Consider the following 20423-nt stretch of genomic DNA (forward strand, 5'->3'; position numbering starts at 1 on the left):
CAAGAACCCAATTGGTCCGAGGAGCTAAATAGGGAACTTTAGAGACAGCCCCGGCGCTCGGAGAGCGCTACAACTACGCTCTCCGTAAACAAGAGGGTGGAAACCGTCCCTAACCACTCCGCCCAGAAACGGGGGGAAAGAACCAATGGGCGCGGGGAATACGTAAGGAACCAACGTTCTCCAATCCCTGACCGAGGCGTAAACCTTCAGCCAATCGGAGTCTAGGGGCCAAACCAACAGTCTCGCTGTTGGAGGGGGTGACTTAGAGTGCATACTGGGAAGCAAGTTATTTCTGGAAAGCCGTGAGGAAAAACAAGGCAGAGATTAAAAGGTGTGTTCTCTATAGGAGTTCGCCCTGGTCCTAACTGATGTCATCTCCCTATTACTCCTGAGACTAGTGTCATTCCGAAGTTTTGAAAGACGGACTCGCCGCCCCAGACGAAAAACCAAGCCCGGCGGGGCGGATAGTGCCGCGGGAGGGGTTCGCTGACGAGAATTCCAGGCGGGGGAGATCCTGGAGGGTGCGGGAGGAGAGCTGCTCCGAGCGGCGCGGGGCCCGGGCGGGGACGGGCCCGGTGTGATGGTCCGTGTCCCCGGGATGCTGGCGCCGCGGGGAGGTCACACTCCCCATCGGCCGCGGGCCTCAAGCCCCTTGGCTCCGGGGCTTGGAACCTCTCCCGACCGGTAGCTTCTCTCTGCGCCACGTGCGGGCAGCTTTGCGCAATGGAAACCCGCGTGGGAGCGCGGCACAGCATGCCTCCTGCTCTCGGGAGCCCTATTCCATTGATCCGAATTAACTTCCCTCCTTTGCGTAAACTCTTTCGGGACTGCCGTGGTGCCTCCAACCTTGGCCCATAGCCCCTTGCTCACTAAGCTTCAGCTGCGCTAATGTTAGCTTTCCTGCAAAGGCCACATCAGTAATTGCCTCAGGGCCTCTGCACTTAGCCTTTCGTGGGCCTGGGAAACCCATCCACCTTTCTCATCCTGAAGTTCTGAGCTCACTAGTCCTCTCAGAGGGCCCTCCTCTGACCACACTAACAGAGCCTCTATCTTCCCGCGCTCCTCCAGTGTCGTGTCATATTTATTATAATAATCACATCACCGGTTTTCTTATTTTCACACCATTTATTAAAAACTGAAGTGATCTGGTTCATTTATTCGTTTACTTTTCGGTAAATCTCCATAAATCTTTGCCTGTCTCATTCCGTGCCCGAGAGCGGTGCCTGGCGACATAGTAGCCTTTTTTTTTTTTTTTTTTTTTTTTTTTAAGGCTAAATCTTTTTGAGTCTCAATTTACTTTTTTATAACTTGGAAATATATTCCAATATAAACCTTCAGCCAATCGGAATAATAATACTTCATTGGATTCTTGGGAAATTAGTGAGATAATAATATATGTTAACATTCATAGTAAGCAGGGAATAGTCACATGATAAAAGGTGGTGGTTGTTGCTAGTATTGTCTGTTCCCAGAAGTAAATCTGAGATGGTTGCCTAAAGTGGAATCGCTTTGGTCTAGTCCCCAATCCTTTCATTCACATGATTGTCAAGGGCTGCCCTGGCTGTTGGTGTAATAAATCTCCTTTCTCCTCCCCACCTAACCCCATTTTCCTTTCTCCTCTTCCTCGGCAGGTGGCCCTGATTGCTTTTTCACTGAGAAGATTTAAAAAATCCAGTTCCAGCGTCCTCCACCACTTTTAAAGTATTTCTGTCCCTACCATCCATTTCCCTGAACTGTTGTCAAGTACCTAAAGGACCAAGAGTCTCTTCCCCCTTCTAAGTTGCCAACCCTTGGCTTGCTGGCTTCATGTTACCTCCCTCCAGACCACCTGGGCCGGAGATGATCTTTCTTTATCCCTCCTCAAACTGTTTCCCTTTTTCTCTCAGTCTCTTCACTGCCAGACTGCCCAAATATTTTATACTTTATCCTCCCTGATCTCCTTGATAAACTCATTCTTTTCTCAGTCTTGTTTTTTTTTATTTTGACCTTGCTGCCACAGGAGAAAATTCTGACTCACTTTCATCTGTACAATTCTTCCTTGACATTGCCCTAGTATAGTTCAGCCACCCCTTCTCCCTTGCTGGCTCTCCTTATTAAGCCCTCTATGTGAGTGGGTGTTTGCTCAGATTTTATCCTCAACCTCTCTTTTCCCTTTACCTGCTGTCCTGGGACAGCACTTTACAATCACCCATCTCCAGCCTTGATCTGCCTCATAAGCTCTAGCTTTCCATTCTGTCTTACTAGTAAGACATTATCATACAGAGACTCATTACCTCTAGTCACCATGTCAAAAAAAAAAGTTCACATTTCCTTTCAAAATTGACTTTCCTCCCTTTGACTCCTTTATTTTTATCAGCACTACCTTAACTCCCAGCTACAGCTGCTACTTCTCCATCCTTATCTTTTTTAAGATTTTATTTTTGAGTAATCTCTACACCCATCATGGGGCTCAAACTCACAACCCTAAGATCAAAAATCACATGCTCCATCAACTAAAGCTGGATGCTCCTCCATACTCATCTTTAACTTACCTAAAGGACTCTCAAGAAGCCTTTATCAAATTCCTCAATTCTACTAACTTGTTTCCATTGCCACCCATCTACATCCTTCCTAAGATCATTTTGCTAATTCAACTGCCTTCATTCACCCCAGAATCATTGGTGTTCCCCAGGATTTTGTCCTCAGCAGTATCCCTAAGGATGCAGATTGTCTTGTCCCTTTTTCATTCATCCTCCACATGAAGTCAGATATCAAGTTCTATTGAGTCTGACTTCCTCATGTCCTAATGAGGCTTTTTAACTTCTACATCCTCATCATCAGTACCTTGAGATATTTCCAAGATTATAATTGCTTCTCTTACCCCTACCGTGGCACCAAATAAATCTTCATTCCCTTCAAAAGATTGTTATAATTAAATGAGATAATCCATCAAAAGCACTCAACATAATGCCTGACACATGGTAAGAGCTATTATTATCCACTAATCAGAAATAATCATGCAAATATCAAATCATGTTGTACACCTGACACTAACGTAATGTTATATACCAATTATACCTCAGTTAAGAAAAAACTAATTACTCCCCATTACAAACAGCTTCAAATCATAACTCTCAGCTACATGGTCTCCCCAGTGTAGCAACCCATCATAATCCCCCATCCAAACTCCAGACACTTTCACATTTTCAGGGTGAAGTGAGCACATTTCATATGTGCTTTTTCCTCTTCTGGATTGCCTTTCTTTGTCCAAAGCCATTCAATCCTCCCCTTTCTTCAAGTAACAAGAGAAGTTCTACTTTTTTGATACCTTCTAGATCTTGGCCTGCATTCTTCAATATGGTAAGTCACCAACTCTATGTAGCCTTTTAAATTAAATAAAATTAAAAATTAAAATCCTCAGTTGTACAGACCACATTTCAAGTACTCATTAACCACATGTGACTAGTGGCTACTATGCTAAACAATCACTGAGAAGTTAATAACAGTTCGGTTACCAGCCATTCCTTGACCTGCTCTAAGACTTCTCTGTGTTAAGTCATTTAATTCCAAAGTGCATAGTGCTCTCTTGGTTAACTTTTCTAGTTTGTTTACTCAATTAGATTGTTAGTTCCTAGATCTGGGGTGACTGTTCTTTTTCTCCCAGGGGATTTAACTAACATAGAAAAACTACTTTAGGTAATTGTTAAAGGAAAGAGCATAGTAATAGAAGAGACTTCAGAACACCTGACTGGCTCAGTAGTTAGAATGGGGGACTCTTGATCTCAAGGTTATAAGTTTGAGCCCCGTGTTGAGTCTAGAGATTACTTAAAATCTTAAAAAGAGAGAGAGAGAAGAGGTTTTCAATTTAACAGAGTAGGGAAAAGTAGTGCTTGTTAGGGCAGAGATCTTTATGTTCCCTCTTTAGTTTGTATTGGCCCTGCCTATCTAGTGCATGATTGCTCTAAGCTCCTACCTTGATTTCCCAGAGCAGGGTCTCTAGAAGCAAAAGGGGGGGAAAAATCAGTTTTCAGAACAACCACAAATTATTGTATTTTCACTATACAACAAAAAATTCACACACAAACACAGAACCACACTCCAGTATCAAATGGGCTCCCCCATATTCTGTTCAATCTGGAGAACCTCTCAATTTGTAATCATTCTGGACTTTGCTCTGGTCCTTCCCTTAACTTTAAGTTCAATTCTTTGTAACATTTAACCAATATTAATTGGAAGAAAGGAAAGAGGAAACCCTTTGTCTTCTGACTAAAATGCACATTCATCATAAGGCAATTAGAAAAAAGGGATGCCTGGGTGGCTCAGTCAGTTAAGCCTCTGCCTTCAGCTCAGGTCATGATCCCAGCGTCCTGGGATGGAGTACCACATCAGGCTCCTGGTCCAGCAGGGAGCCTACTTCTCTCTCTGCCTCTGCCTGCTACTCTGCCTGCTTGTGCTCTCTCTCTCTGACAAATAAATAAATAAAATTTAAAAAAAAAAAAGAAAGAAAGAAAGAAAAAAGAAACAGTACATAAAGAAGTAAAAATCTCATGAAACCCCAGAAGCCAGAAAAAATGAATTTTAACATTTGGGGTGAATTTCCAGAGTTTTTCCTGTGTATACACATATACCCATATGTGCATTTTCATAAAAGATAGCTCTTTTTATGTACATTTTGTAAACTATTGTTGTTCGCTTAACAACTTTTCTCTAACAACAACAAAAAAGTCTTTAGAACTGTTTGTTTGTTTTTTTGTTTGTTTTAAAGAAATCTCTACACCCAGTGTGGGGCTCGAACTCACAACCCCAAAATCAGGAAGCACATGCTTTTCTGACTGAGCCAACCAGGCACCCCTAGAACTGCTTTGTACATCCTTTGAAATGCTTAATAGCTGTTGCACATTACTAGAACTTAGCACTCACCCTTATACAACATATTGCATATTTATACTTTTTACTTTCATTTATTCTTAGAAATCTGAAACTACACAGAGGGAAGATAGAAAAACTCAAAATTTCATCTTTCAGATTTGATAATCAATTTTTTTAAAACAGCCTTAAAAATGTACTTTTATGCAAAATATACTCTTGATAAGACTAAAAAAGACTTTATTAAAAAAGACCTTGTGGAAAAGAGCTTATTAATTTACGACTGTTCTAGCTCACAGCTAATATAAAATAAGAGTGAACTGAAAAAATGTGTAATGAAATACTGGATTACAAAATATATTCCTTCTCATCACTTAAAAAAGTCAGTTTTCATCATTTTCAAACAAAATCTCCATACTTTTCTGGAAATTGTTACTAAGACTGGTTTAACAAATGAGGAAAATTACAACTATAAGCAAAAATATTGTCGTGAATGTTTTCCCCTTCATTTATGTCTCCTATGTGGTTTGGGGCAGACTGCACCTAAATGCAGAGTGTAATCTGCATTTAAGTGGCCATCAAGCTACCCCCTTAGAGATTTCTATGAGGATGATATGCAGACATTGCCATCATATATAGTCCCAACCTGTAGGGAAGTATTTATACCTTTTGGACCTGTTCCCCACGTCCCCAGGTATTATGGACCCAAATCTTTTCCTTTCTGGAATCTGGGGTGTCTTCCTATAGTTTATTTCCTGCTCACTCTTTTGTGTGCTTTACTAGGTGCAGCAAGAAGGGTGGTAATTCTGAAGTAATTCTTTCAACCCTTCCCAACCCAAGTTTCCTTGTCTATAAAATGAGAAGCTTGAAATAGATGATATTTTAGGTCCTTCCAGTTTTAAAATGATAGAGATGCCAACGTTTATTAAGTAACATGTGAGGTGTGACACAACCAAACAGGAATGAACAGATGCACCCTCTCTGCTTTTGAAAGCTTTGAGTCTGAATCATTATTTCCTCATGGAAATGCAGTGTTGTTTTGGTTTGGGGTTTTGTTTTGTTTTGTTTTGTTTATTTATCCCTAATTATCATAATAGCTACTTGTATTTATTGAGTGCTTACAATATGCCAGACGTTTTGCTTTAAATGTGTCATTATCCAAAGCAACCTTTTGAAGTAAATAGTTGTTCCCATTTTACAGATGAAGAAGCTGAGGTATTGAGGGGTTAAGTAATTTCTCCGACATTACACAAATAAGGCATGGTAGAGCTAGAATTTGAATTTGAATCTGACTCTCTAACTCACAAGCCACTAACCCTCAAAAAGGCAAAATTATGCTTTGTGATTACTTGTTAAGCATAGGATTTCTACTAGAACAGAAGATTATTTACCCTAGGTAGTGTGGTTTGGTATCAGGAGCTCAGGGCTAAGATTCACAAAAATTATAACACTTATACTTACCAGCTTTTCAACCTTAGGCAAGAACCTTAACCAAACAGACTTTATTTTTTTTTTTTAAGATTGTGTTTATTTATTTGCAGACAGAGATCTCAAGTAGGCAGAGAGGCAGGCAGAGAGAGAGGAGGAAGCAGGCTCCCTGCCAAGCAGTGAGCCCCATGTGGGACTAGATCCCAGGACCCTGGGATCGTGATGTGAGCTGAAGGCAGAGGCTTTAACCCACTGACCCACCCAAGTGCCCCAGACTTTATTTTTTTAAAATAACAATATCTACTCCACCTACCTTGCAACATTGTTGAGAGTAATATCTACATATATATTTATAAAGTAATATGAATATGCTTTATATAATAAATGTATATATTTAATTAGTAAATATATAAGAGCATTATGTATATACATTATATATGCAAAGTGCTCTATAAATCTTTAAGCCCTATAAAAACTTAGGGTGCTCTTACTTCCTCTTACTATGTATGAATTTGAGTCATCTGTTTATGGATCTTTCTGTGCGTCTGTTCAGTGCAGAGTCTAGGTTGTAAATTGCTAAAATACAAGATTCATGACTTTTGACAACCTGGGGCGATTCCAGATAGTAAACTAAACTAATGTTTAAAAATGGCCTTTTAAGGAGACTTCCAGTTCAACTAAGATGAAATAATCCCATTCTTTTAGGTTGTCCCTAAAAAGCCCTAGACGTAGTACAAAAAACAAGCATAGTAATACTTTGGAAGAAGGAAGGAAGTTGGGCTACATCAGAATCTGGAGACTTGAGTGACATGATGGTAGATTTCCAGGTTTCCTTATTTCTTCTCATATCTCAGGGCAATGCAAAATCCTCCAACCCACCAGTACAAACAGGCACAGATAATAAAAGCTCAAAGAAAAGTCTGCTTTTCCTACCCAAAGGATGGAAAAAAGAATGACCCAACAATGGAAAGCTTATTGGCAATTCTGTTTTACTCCAGCCAACTACAGAAAAACTGCACCCTCTAATCACAGCATGGTTTCAGCAGAGCTGAGCAAGGAGTTAATTTTCCATTCAACCCTCCCTAATCCATGTACATGAGAGGCAGCATTCCAGTTCCCCTGCAGAATGGTTTTGGCAGAACTGGAGTAGGGAGCTGACCTTCCATCTTCTGCCTGGTGAAAGCAGGTGGTGCTCCAGTTCCCCCAGCAGGTGGTATCAGCAGATTGAGAGAGGAACTGAGTTTATACCCTCGCTCAGATGCAATAGACAGAGGGAGTTGGCACCCCACTTTCACTGTGAAGTTGTTAGTGGAGTAAGGGGGGAGCTGGACTTCCACCACACCCATTTGCAACAAGACAGGGTGAGTCAGTGCTCCACTTTTGCCAGGTGGTGTTGGCTGGGCCCAGAGAGAAGTTAAACATACATACCCACCAGCCCATGTGCTAAATCTCAACAGGAGACTTCCTGCTTTAAAAATAAATAAATGACTGATTGATGGATTGATTGATTAAATAGGATCCAGATCCATAATCTAATATCTAAAATGTCCAAGATGCCAAAAAATCACTAATCCAAGAACCAAGAAAATCACAACATGCATGAGAAAAGATAATCAACAGATTCCAATAATGAGATGAATCAAATGTTGGAATTGTCTGATAATTGTGTTAAAGCAGCAATCATGAAAATACTTCATCAATCATTTACAAATACTCTGAAACAAATTAGAAATAAATGCTTCAAGAAAGAAATAGAAATTACCAAAAAAAAAAAAAAAATGGAAATAATAGAACTGAAAAATACATAAGTAAAATTAAAAACCTACCCTAAGGGCTCAATAATAGAGTGAAGATAACAAACAGATGATAGAATCATTGAACTTGAGAAACAGACCAGTGGAACTTACTCAAGTTGAACTGGAGAAAATTTTCTGAAATAAAATGAAAGGAATCTCAGAGACTATGGGATATTTTTTTTTTTTTAAAAAGTAACAATCATATCACTGTAGTCACTGGAAGAGAATGACAGAAGAACTGAAAAAATATTGAAAGAAATAGTAACTGAAAACTTCCCTAACTTGGCAAAAGACATTCACCTGCAAATTCAAGAAATTAAATTACAAAAAAGACAAGCCCAAAGAAACCCACTTCAAAATATGCAACAATTAAATTTCTGAAAACTAATCACAAAGAAAGTATTTTGAAAGCAGCCAGTGAGAAATGACAGTACTTATAGGGGAACACCAATATGAATCACCTAATGTCCTGTGTAGGCCAAAAGGAAGTAGCACAATATTTTTCAAGTATTAAAAGAATTGTCAGGGCACCTGGGTGACTCAGTGGGTTAAAGCCTCGCCTTTGGCTCAGGTAATGATCCCAGTGCCCTTGGATCTAGCCCCACAGCAGGCTCTCTGCTCTGCGGGGAGCCTGCTTCCTCCTGTCTCTCTGCCTGCCTCTCTGCCTAGTTGTGATTTCTCTCTGTCAAGTAAATAAAATATTAAAAAAAAAAAAAAGAATTGCCAACCAAGAATCCTGTGTCCAGTGAAATATTCTTCAGTGATAAAAAGGAAATCCATAAATTCTCAGATGAAGGCAAACCGAGGGAATTTGTCACACCAAAAAGCATTTTTTTAAGTGGACTCCACACCCAGCTTTTTTTTTGTTTTTTGAAGTTGACTCCATGGGGCTTGAACTTATAAACCCTGAGATCAAGACTTGAGCTGAGATCAAGAGTGAAACGCTTAACCAGCTGAGCCACACAGGTACCAAGCATATTTTCTAAACTGAAAGAAAATGATAAAAGGGGCACCTGGGTGGCTCAGTGGGTTAAAGCCTCTGACTTCAGCTCAGGTCATGATCCCAGGGTCGTGGGATTGAGCCCCACATCAGGGGTCTCTGCTCAGCAGGGAGCCGGCTTCCTCCTCTCTCTCTGCATGCCTCTCTGTCTACTTGTGATCTCTTGTCTGTGAAATAAATAAATAAAATCTTAAAAAGAGTCATGAAAGAAAATGATAAAAAAATAAAAGGAAATTTGGAACATCAGGAAGAAAGAAAGAACACAATAAATGAAAATATTGGTATATACAATAGACTCTTTTTCTTCTTAAGTTTTATAAATTTCTAAAATGATAGTTGAAGCAAAAATTATAACACTATATTGTTCTAAATGTATGTAAAAAATGTAAATAAATATCTAAATGTATGTAAATAGACAATTATACTATAAACAGGAAAGAGAGAGATAAAGGAAGTTAATGTTTCTATATTTAATGTGAACTGGTAAAACAATGATACTACTATAGTAGACTATGATATATATACATAATGTAATACCTAGAGCAACCAAACAAAACTATACAACAGGTAAAATTTAAAAGTACCACAGATAAGGGGGAAGTGGGGAATTATTCTTTAAGTGGTACAGCATTTCTGTTTGAGGTGAAAGATTCCAGAAATGGATAGCTGTGATGTTTACACACATTGTGAATGTACTTAATGCTCCTGAATTATACACTTAGAAATGTTTAAAAATGGTAAATTTTATGTTGTGCTTATTTTACCAAAATGGAAAAAAATATGTAAGTTAAAAAAAATAGAAATGGTAATCAATTTTGCAATATGTAATTGTATCAAATCAAACCATTTTACACCTTAAACTTACACAGTGTTATATGTCAATTGAATCTCAATAAAGCTGGGGGAAAATACTATAAATAAAATAGAATTTTCAAAACAATTTTCAAAAATCTTCAAGTAACTCACAGGATGGCAGGAAAAAGAAACTACAGATGGAAAACAAAGAGTACACAGAGAAAATAAATAAAACAGCCACTGAAGTTGTAACATATCAATAATTACATAAAATATTAACAGCCTAAATATGCCACTTAAAAGTTAAAATTGGGGGGTGCCTGGCTGGCTCAGTGGGTTAAAGCCTCTGCCTTTGCCTCAGGTTGTAATCCCAGTGTCCTGCTATCCAGCCCCGTGTCAGGCTCTCTGCTCTGCAGGGAGCCTGCTTCCTCCCCTCTCTCTCTGCCTGTCTTGTGATTTCTCTCTCTCTGTCAAGTAAATAAAATCTTTTTTAAAAAGTTTTTAAATTGGCAGAATGAATTTAAAACCATGGCCTAATTATATGATGTCTACAATAAGCTCATTTCAAATATAATGATACAGGCAATGAAAGGGATTTAAGAAGATCTAGCACACAAACATTAATTAAAGGAAAACATGAGTGGCTGACATTATATTAATTTTACATATAGAAGACCTAAGAGCAAAGAAAATTATCAAAGATAGAGATGGCCACATTGTGATAAAAATGTCAGTCCACCAAGATGGCATGGCAATTCAAAATAGGTATGCACCAGACAAGAGAGCTGCAAACAAAATGTGAAACAAAAACTGAAAGAACCAAAAGAAATAGACAAATCCACAATAATAGTTGGAAACTTCAACACCCCTTTCTCAGCAACTGATGGAACAACTAGCCAAAAAATCAGCAAGGATATAAAAGAGCTCAACGCCAACAACCAGCAGGATCTTGTCTTTATGTATTGAATACTTGACCCAATAACAGCAAAATACACATGCTCAAAATACAAGTGCTCATGGACATATACCAAGATAGATAATTTCCTGAACCATAAAACAATTCTCACTTAAACAAATCATACTAAGCATGTCATCCAAGCACAATGGAATCAAACTAGAAATAAATAACAGAAAGGTAATAGGAAAATATCCAAACATTTGGAATTAACACATTTCTTAAGATGCATGGGTCAAAGAGAAAGTCTCACCTTAAGAGACTCAGAAAATGAGTGCAAAACAGACTCAAAGCAAGCAGAGTAAAGAAATAATAAACATAAGAGCAGACAGCAATAAAATTGAAAATAGGAAAACAACAGAGAAAATCTGTAAAAGGAAATTAATCTCTATCAAGATTGACAAAGTATAAAAGAAGACACTAATTAGAAATACCAGGAATGAAACAGGGAATATCACAATAGACCCTGCAGACATCAAAAAGATAACAAGGAAATACTACTACAATTCTATATAGATAAATTCAACAAGTTATATGAACTAGTTTCCCAAAAAACACCCAACTACTACAACTCGCTCAATATGAAATAGGTTATTTGAAAGGTCCTAAGGCTATTAAGGAAATTGAATCCATAATTTTGAAACTCTCAAAAAAGAAATCTCTAGACTCACATAGTTTCCCTGGAGATTCTGCCAAACCTTTCAGGGCCAATTAACACCAATTCTGTACAGTCTCTTTCAGTTAAAAATATGAGAGACTACTTTCCAGTTCATTCTCTGAAACTAGTCTTACCCTGATACCAAAACCAGATAATGCTGGTAAGCCAAAAGAAAACTATGGGTCAATCTATCTCATGAACTTAGTTGTAAAAATACAGAATCATAAACTGATTCCTGCAATATATAAAAAGATTTATATATCATAATGTAGAGGGTTTTATTTCAGGAATGCATGGCTGGTTCAATGTTCAAAAGCAAAATGTAATCGATCATATCAATAGGCTAAAGGAGAAAAATCATATGAACATATCAATTGTTGAAGAAAAGGCATTTGATAACATCCATTCATGATTAAAAGCCTTAGTAAACTAGGAATAAGGGAATACTCCTCAACTTGTTAAAGAATATCTACAAAAACTTACAGTTAACATCATAAATACTGGTGTTATCCCAATTGCTTTTCCCTATGATGTCCTGGAGTGTCTACTCTCACTACCTAGTGAAGTAGCAGGAAGTTTTAGCCAGTTCAGTAAAGCAGGAATAAGAAAAGCCATGGCCTACAGATTGGAAAGGAGGAAATAATGTTGTCCCTATTTACCGATGACATTAGTGGTTATGTAGAAAATTCCAAGGAATCTGTACACACACACACATACACACACACAATCCCAGAACTTAATAAATGACTTCAGCAAGATGCAAGGTGCAAGATTAACATACAAAACCAATTATATTTTTATATGATAACAACATTACTTGAGGAAACTGAAATTAAAAACAATATTTATAATTGCTCCAAAGAAAAATGGATAGGCATAAATCTTATGAAACATATTCAAGATCTGTATTCTGAAAATAACAAAATACTGATGAAAGAAAGAAAAGAATACCTAAATAAATGGACAAATATACTGTGTTCATGATTTGGAAGACGCAGTACAGTAAAGATGTCAATTGTCCCCAGATTGATTGCTATGGATTTAGTGGAATTGTAATCAAAATCTCAGTAAGGTATTTTGTAACGTATGCAATTTTACTATAAAATTTATGTGTAAAGGTACAGGAACTCTAATAACTAAAACATTTTTTTTATTTTCAACATAATAGTATTCATTATTTTTTCACCACACCCAGTGCTCCATGCAATCCGTGCCCTCTCCACCTGGTACCCCAACTTCCCAACCCCCTGCCACTTCAAACCCCTCATATTGTTTTTCAGAGTCCACAGTCTCTCATGGTTCACCTCCCCTTCCAATTTCCCTCAACTCCCTTCTCCTCTCTAACTCCCCATGCCCTCCATGCTATTTGTTATGCAGCCTCTTTGGAGAACAGTGTGGAGATTCCTCAAGAAATTAAAAATAGAACTTCCCTATGACCCTGCAATTGCACTCCTGGGTATTTACCCCAAAAATACAGATGTCATGAAAAGAAGGGCCATCTGTACCCCAGTGTTTATAGCAGCAATGGCCATGGTCGCGAAACTGTGGAAAGAATCAAGATGTCCTTCAACGGACGAATGGATAAGGAAAATGTGGTCCATATACACTATGGAGTATTATGCTTCCATCAGAAAGGATGAATACCAACTTTTGTAGCAACATGGACGGGACTGGAAGAGATTATGCTGAGTGAAATAGGTCAAGGAGAGAGAGTCAATTACCATATGGTTTCATTTATTTATGGAGCATAACAAATAGCATAAAACAAATTTTAAAAAGAATAAAATAGGAGGAATCATTCTATCTAGTTAAAATCTCAATATATATTGACAGTGGTCACTGTATGGTATTGGCCCAATAGAATAGAAGAGCTGAATAGAATAGAATAGAGAACCCAGAAATAAGCTGACAGAAATATGCTCAAGTGATTTTAACAAAGATGCAAAAGAAATCAATAGAGGAAGGATAGCCTTTTCAAGAAATAAGGTCATCAAGTAATTGGGTGTTCATGGGCGGCGAGGGGTGGGGGGAAGAAACAACATTAAGTCTCACACTTTTTCCAAAATTATCTCAAAATAGATTACTGACTTAGATGTTCAACAGGTAAAGTAAAATGTAACGCTTTAAAAAGTAGGCAAAAATTGAGGCACCTGGGTGGCTCAATCGGTTAAGCATCTGTTTTCAGCTCCGGTCATGATCCCAGCATCGTGGGATAGAGTCCTGCACTGGGTTCCCAGCTCAATGGGGAGCCTGGTTCTCCCTCTCCCTACCACTTCCCCTGCTTGTACTCACTCTTTCTCTCTCTGTCATATAAATAAATAAAATCTTAAAAAGAAACTTTTAAAAATGGACAAAAATTTTAAAAAATGGACAAAAATCATTGGGACTTAGAGCTAAGCAAAGAATTTTCAGATTTGACACCAAAAACACAGTCCATAAAATGAAAAATTGATTAGTTGAACCTCATCAGAATTGAGAACTTGTGCTCTGTGAAAGATCCTGTAAAGAAAATGGAAAAGGCAAAGCTTAGACAGAGAAAACTGTAGATCTGCCAAAGCTCATGTATCTAGACTATATAAAGAACTCTCAAAATTCAATAGTAAAAACCTAAACAATCTAATCAGAAAAAAAGGCAAAGGATTTGAACATACTTACCACTGAAGATGGTATCCAGATGGCAAATAAGCACATAAAAAGCTTACCAACAATCATTAGCAATTAGCAAAATAAGAATTTAAACAATAATAAGGTATCACTACACACCTGTCAAGATGGCTACAATAAAGCGTAGTGATATACCAAATAGGTAGGGATGCAGAGAAACTGGATCACTCATACATTGCTGGTGGGGATGTAAAAAGATGCAGCCATTTTGGAGCAGAGTGTGGCAGTTTTATACAAAACTGCACATGCACTTGCCATATATAACCCAGAAAGTGCACTTTCGGGCGTTTATGCCAGAGAAATGAGAATTTATGTTCACACAAAAACCTGTACACAAACGTTCACAGACGTTTTATTTGTGATAGCCCTAAATAGGAAACAGCACCAAGGTCCTTCACCAGGTGACTGGTTTAAAAAAAACTGGTACAGTCATACCAGAGAGTACTACTCAGCGATAAAAAGGAATGAACTAATACGCAGTGCCTGGATGAATCTTAGGGTAATTACACTGAGTGGAAGAAAAAAGCCAGTCTCAAAACTTTCCATTTATATCACATTCTTGAATAATGAAATTATAGAGATGAAGAAGAGATTGAAAATTGCCAGGGATTGGGGATAGTAGCAGGGACAGGCTGGCTGTGGCTGCAAAAGAGTAACATGAGGGATCTTTGTGATGGAACTCTTCTGTATCTTGATTGTGGTGGCCATGCAATTCTAATATGTAATAAAATTGCATCAAAGTTTGTGTGAACACACACAAGTGCATGTGGAACTGGTGAAAACAATAAACTCAATGAAGTGTATACCAATGTGAATTTTCTCGGTGCAATATTGCACTATGCAGGAACTCTCTGCGTGTGAATCTCCAGTTGTCTCAAAAAGTGTTGTTGTTTTTTTTTTTTTTAAGATTTTATTTATTTATTTGTCAGAAAGAGAGAGCACAAGCAGGCAGAGGCAGGGAGAGGCAGAGAAAGCAGGCTCCCCACTGAGCAAGAAGCCTGATTCAGGACTCGATCCCAGGACCCTGGGATCATGACCTGAGCCAAAGGCAGCCAGCTTAACCAACTGAGCCACCCAGGCGTCCCAAAAAGGTTTTTTTGGTTTTCTTTTTAATTGGCCTTTTGAGGATAATTATGATAATGAAGGGGGAAGGGCAACCACTCCTATGTCCAAAATTATTATAGCTACAGTCGCTTCTCTTTGTTTTTAGGGTAACCTGGTTTACTTTTTCTAGTGATTAATTCCAACTTATGTTTAATCCCCTTTTTTCTCTCCTCTCCATTTTTCTTGTCAAATAATCAATAGGTTATTTTGGATTGATGCAAGATTATTTAGAGTTACATTTCAGTATAGAGATTTGTGTTTCTCAAACCTACGACTGGTCTTCCTCATCATCCCAAGGGCAGGGAGAGCATTATAGATTTTGGATACTCTCTGGTGAACAGCACATAAAATGTGTGTAAGGAGCGTGCTTTTGTTGCTTCAAAAGACAAATGCCCCCATTACAAATCCTCTAAATCACCTTGTATGTTGAAATGAGTGGGGAGATTTTTCTGCTCAACTCATTCAAAGCTGCCTTTGCCCTTGGTTGAGAATTAGGCATTACTCTTTTCTAAAAAGAGTTGTGGCTTATTAGAATTCAGAGAGTATAGTGTTTACCAATAGAAATAAAGGTCAGAATTTGAAGAAGACCACATAATTGATTACGAACATCTGAAAGGAAAAGTAGCATATGTCCTTGGCAAGTACAGTGTTTTTTGTAGCACCCACACCTTCGCATATGCTATTCCATCTGTCTGGAGTGCCTTCTTTCCATGTTTCAAATTTTGCTTAGGTGTCTGTGAAACCTTCAGAGCCCTTTATCCTACAGATAAATAATAATTTACTATGCTGTACTATTTCTTTTTTTTAAGATTTTATTTATTTATTTGACACACAGAGAGAGAAATCACAAGTAGGCAGAGAGGCAGGCAGAAAGAGAGGGGGAAGCAGGCCAGGCTCTCTGCTGAGCAGAGAGCCCGATACGGGACTTGATCCCAGGACCCTGAGATCATGACCTGAGTCAAAGGCAGAGGCTTAACCCACTGAGCCACCCAGGCACCCTGTGTACTATTTCTATGAAGAGTATATAATTCTATTATGATATATAAGATGGAAAGAAACAGTACAATATAGTGATTAAAAACTTAAACTCTTAATAAAAGAAAAAAAGAAAAGAACTTTCTGACACCAAACTGAGTTTGAATCCCAGCTCCACTGGCTGTGTGACAGTGAGAAAGTTATTTAATCTCTTGTTCCCTCAATTTCCTCATCTGTAAAATGGCAATAGTAATAATACTTCATAGATTTATTGTAAGGATTAAATTAATATATGTAAAATGCTTGGAAAGATACCTGGCATATAATAAGCACTACATAAGTATTAACTCTTCTCTTTATTTTTATGTTTATTTCACTTTATTAGACAATAAACTACTTAAAGGCAGTATAAATTATCTATTGCTATATTTGAATTATTGCAAAATTAATGACTAAAACAGCAAACATTATCTCATGGTTTTTGTGGGTCAAAAATCCAGGATCACTTAGTTGAGTCCTCTGGTTCAGGGTTTCTTACAAGACTGCAATCTGGCTGTTACCTAGGCTAGTTATCGGAAGGCTCAGCTAAGGAAGGATCACACGGTTGCCGGCAGGTTTAAATTCCTCATGGATTATTAGACTGAGACCCCAGCTGCTCAAAGGCTACCCTCAGTTTCTTGCCAGTGGGCCTCTCCATAAGGTAGCTCACAAAAAGCTGGCTTCCCTCAAATGAACAAGCAGGAGAGGTTGAGCAGGACAGAAGTCACCCTATTTTAATAAGCTCACCTCATCCCTCACCTTTCCTGCATTCTGTTAGAGATGAGTCACTAGGTCCAGCCCACAGTAAAGGCGAAGGGATTATATAAGAGCAAGAATAGAGGAGGCAGGATCATTAGGAGCCATGTTAGAGGCTGCTTCCCAATTATTCCCATTATTCTCATTCCTCCCACATGCAAAATACACTCATTAGCTCCCAAAGTTCCCCAAAGTCTCATCTCAGTACAGGTAGGGACTATATCTTTTTTTCTTTCTTTCTTTCTTTTTTAAGATTATTTATTTATTTGACAGAGAGGCACAGCGAGAGAGGGAACACAAGCAAGGGAAGTAGGAGAGGGGGAAACAGGTCTCCTGCTGAGCAGGAAGCCCAATGCAGGGCTCAGTCCCAGGACTCTGGGTCGACCTGAGCTGAAGGTAGAAATTTAATGACTGAGCCACCCAGGCAGGGACTGTATCTTATTCATATTTGTAACTACAGCCACTTTTTTTTTTTTTTTTTTTACTGATTTGATCAAAGGAAAAAGGGTAATACACTTCTTTGTAATGAAAGAAGAGAGTCTTGGGGCGCCTGGATGGCTCAGTGGGTTAAACTGCTGCCTTCGGCTCAGGTCATGATCTCAGGGTCCTGGGATCGAGTCCTGCATCGGGCTCTCTGCTCAGCAGGGGGCCTGCTTCCCTCTCTCTCTCTGCCTGCCTCTCCATCTACTTGTGATTTCTCTCTGTCAAATAAATACATAAATAAAAAAAATTAAAAAATAAAAATTTAAAAAAAAAAGAAAGAAGAGAGTCTTATATCACTAAAACTTAAGCTATACAAATAAAATTCTATAAATAAAAATGTAATAAAGAACAAGATTTGGGGGGGCATCTGGGTGACTCGGTTAAGTTCTGACTCTTGATTTTGGCTCGGGTCATGATCTCATGGATGATGAGATTGAGCCCTGCATCAGGCTCCATGCTCAATGGGGCATCTTATTGAGATTCTTTCTCTCCCTCTTTCCTCACCCCTTGCCCTGACTCACTCTCTTCCTTTCTCTCTCTCTCAAATAAATAAATAAATCTTAAAAAAAAAAAAGAAAGAAAGAACAAGATTTCTCTTATCTATTATTTTGAATGCCCTGAAATTTTTCGAGAATTTAATAACTACACAGATTTTAAGGATTCATCATTTTATTTCATTTCCATGTTTGGTTTGAGTGTAAATATATTTCAAGAAATCAGAAGTCAAAACCTAATCTTGCATCTTAAATTTCTATAAGCTCATCCATATATTGTTTATCTTCTCTGTTTGCAGTTGGATTCATGATAGCAAGGAATATAGATATTTTAAGCTTCTTTTTTCAAATCAGCACCTAATCGTGGATGTCCAATAAGGTAAATACCAACTAAAACACAGCATTGCATTGAAATAGAACTTTTCTCATCCAGCCATATCTAGGACACGTCTTCATGCTCTAACTATAGGTGCATTTGGGAAGGAACACAGTAGGTATATGCCATACCATGTGACTCTTTGTCTCTATCCCTCTTCTTATCATCCACATTTTTCTGAGGCATAAGCAAAAGCCACAGAACCAACTGCCTTGTCCTGGAGCCTTTCCTTCGACCCTCAGCAGCCTTTTGGTGCAGGACATTTGGAGAAGGGACAGGGGAAGGGGATTTTTTTATGAAGAGCTGGATTCAACGCCATGAGGAAAACCAAAGGAGTTAAACCTGGAGGCAACAAGGTGTATGTTTGGATGGCAAAATAATTAAAATCAATTTTCTTGTTCCCAGTCCAGTGGGCCAGAAAACACATTTTTCTCTTTAAAAACTCTGGGATTTTAACTTAAGTTTTTAGATTTAAGTTATCTAAATAACAGGAGGTTTTCGAACTACTTCATTTATCAGGCTAAAGATCCTGATACCCTGTTCTTATTTATTCCTGCCCCTAAAAAGTTCTTTAAAAAAAAAAAAAAACCTGTAAGGATCTTTAGGATACTAGTATTACTTTTCATGAGAAACTATGAAGGATATTATTCACAAAAAAAAAAAAAAATCAAACAAGGTTTAAAGAAAAAATAGTCTGTCCATAGGCCACCAGTCTCCTGAAATAACATTTCTAGGGATCTCCTTGCACGGCCCACTTACTAAATCTAGTAAACTTTCTTATGCTGCTCACTACTGACCTGTTTATTCTCAGAACTACTTCCTAACACGAACTTTCAGTTCTGTTCTAAATCAGTCTCCTCCTTTCCTCTGTTCACACTGTTGTTCCTGTCCCCATCCCTCTGCTAATCTAATGCCCTTCTCTCAATCCCCTAAAGTCTGATCCTATGCCTCAGAGCCCAGATGGTTTTTCTTCAAACCCCACCCCCACATCATGAGAGCTGTCCTCTAGACAGAATGTTCAGTGCTTAATTTGTTTCCTAACCAAATACCTCTTTTTAGTTAACATATAACCTTTTCATGAGTGAGCACCTATCATAAAGCTGTACCCTCAGGATATTTGTTATGCAATTTTAGACCTTTGGAGATGAATGGGTTATAAAGTATCCGTTATTCCCACAGATGCTGTATACTGCTACCAAATGGTGGTAAACAGTGCTGCATATTCTTGACATTGAAAGGTCCAGGAGCTGAAGAATACGTTTTTCCTGAATTAAATAGTGGGTTTCTACATGACCTCATATCAAATCAGACTTTCAAATCAGAGTAACTAAATAAACTAAAACAACTTGCAATTTCATGTTGCCTAAAGGCGGTATATCTTTAGAGCATGTGTGTGTGATCTGTATGTTTGTATTTCATGATATATGTGGATTCTTTTCCTCATGGTTTTTATTTCTAAACCTCTTTAACTTTCAAATTTTCCTGAATACTGACTAAAACTAAGTCCTTTCCTGGTCAGTTTGTCAAGTTTGCTACTTTTTCTGGCAAGAATTTTATGCAGCTACTCCTGAGGTTCGGAAGTTAACAGCTTACGAGCTTCTGAACTAAATTGCACTAAGAGTGACAGGTTTTTTTCACCCTTCCTTGGGCGGCTTCTCACATAATTTTCCAATCTCTCTAACTTTGTTCTCCGTCTATTTCTCCATATAAAATACGCAGAACACATTTATAGTCAGCAGCCAAAATTGCTTGTCTATTTTCCACCAAACAGAAGATAGTACTAAGCCAATTAGGAAAATCCATCTTAATTTTACCCTCTCCCATGGCCATCTCAGGCAGGGAGCCAATTAGCCAATTTGGCAATTTTTATTTTCTGACCTAAGTTACCAATTTAACAACTTTTGCCAGTTTCCCCTGGCAAATGTGTGTGTGTGTATGTGTGTGTGTGTGTGTGTGTGTGTATGTTCAGTAGTTTGCTTCATGTTAAGTTTAGTGACAGTCTCCCTTTCAGAGAAAAATAGCTGGTTTTATCACGTTCCATGACTAAATTGTAGG

General features: G+C 38.2%; 1 long non-coding RNA gene across 1 annotated transcript; it reads left to right on the forward strand.

The window, feature by feature from the left end:
* Positions 1-254: 254 nt before the first annotated feature.
* Positions 255-19725, forward strand: LOC309870928. Its single transcript, XR_014314873.1, has 4 exons — positions 255-331; positions 1632-3339; positions 18292-18371; positions 19548-19725. It is a non-coding gene; the product is annotated as an uncharacterized lncRNA (long non-coding RNA).
* The last annotated feature ends 698 nt before the right edge of the window (positions 19726-20423 follow it).

Source organism: Mustela nivalis (genome assembly GCF_964662115.1).
Source record: "Mustela nivalis genome assembly, chromosome: 8".
Lineage (NCBI taxonomy): Eukaryota > Metazoa > Chordata > Mammalia > Carnivora > Mustelidae > Mustela > Mustela nivalis.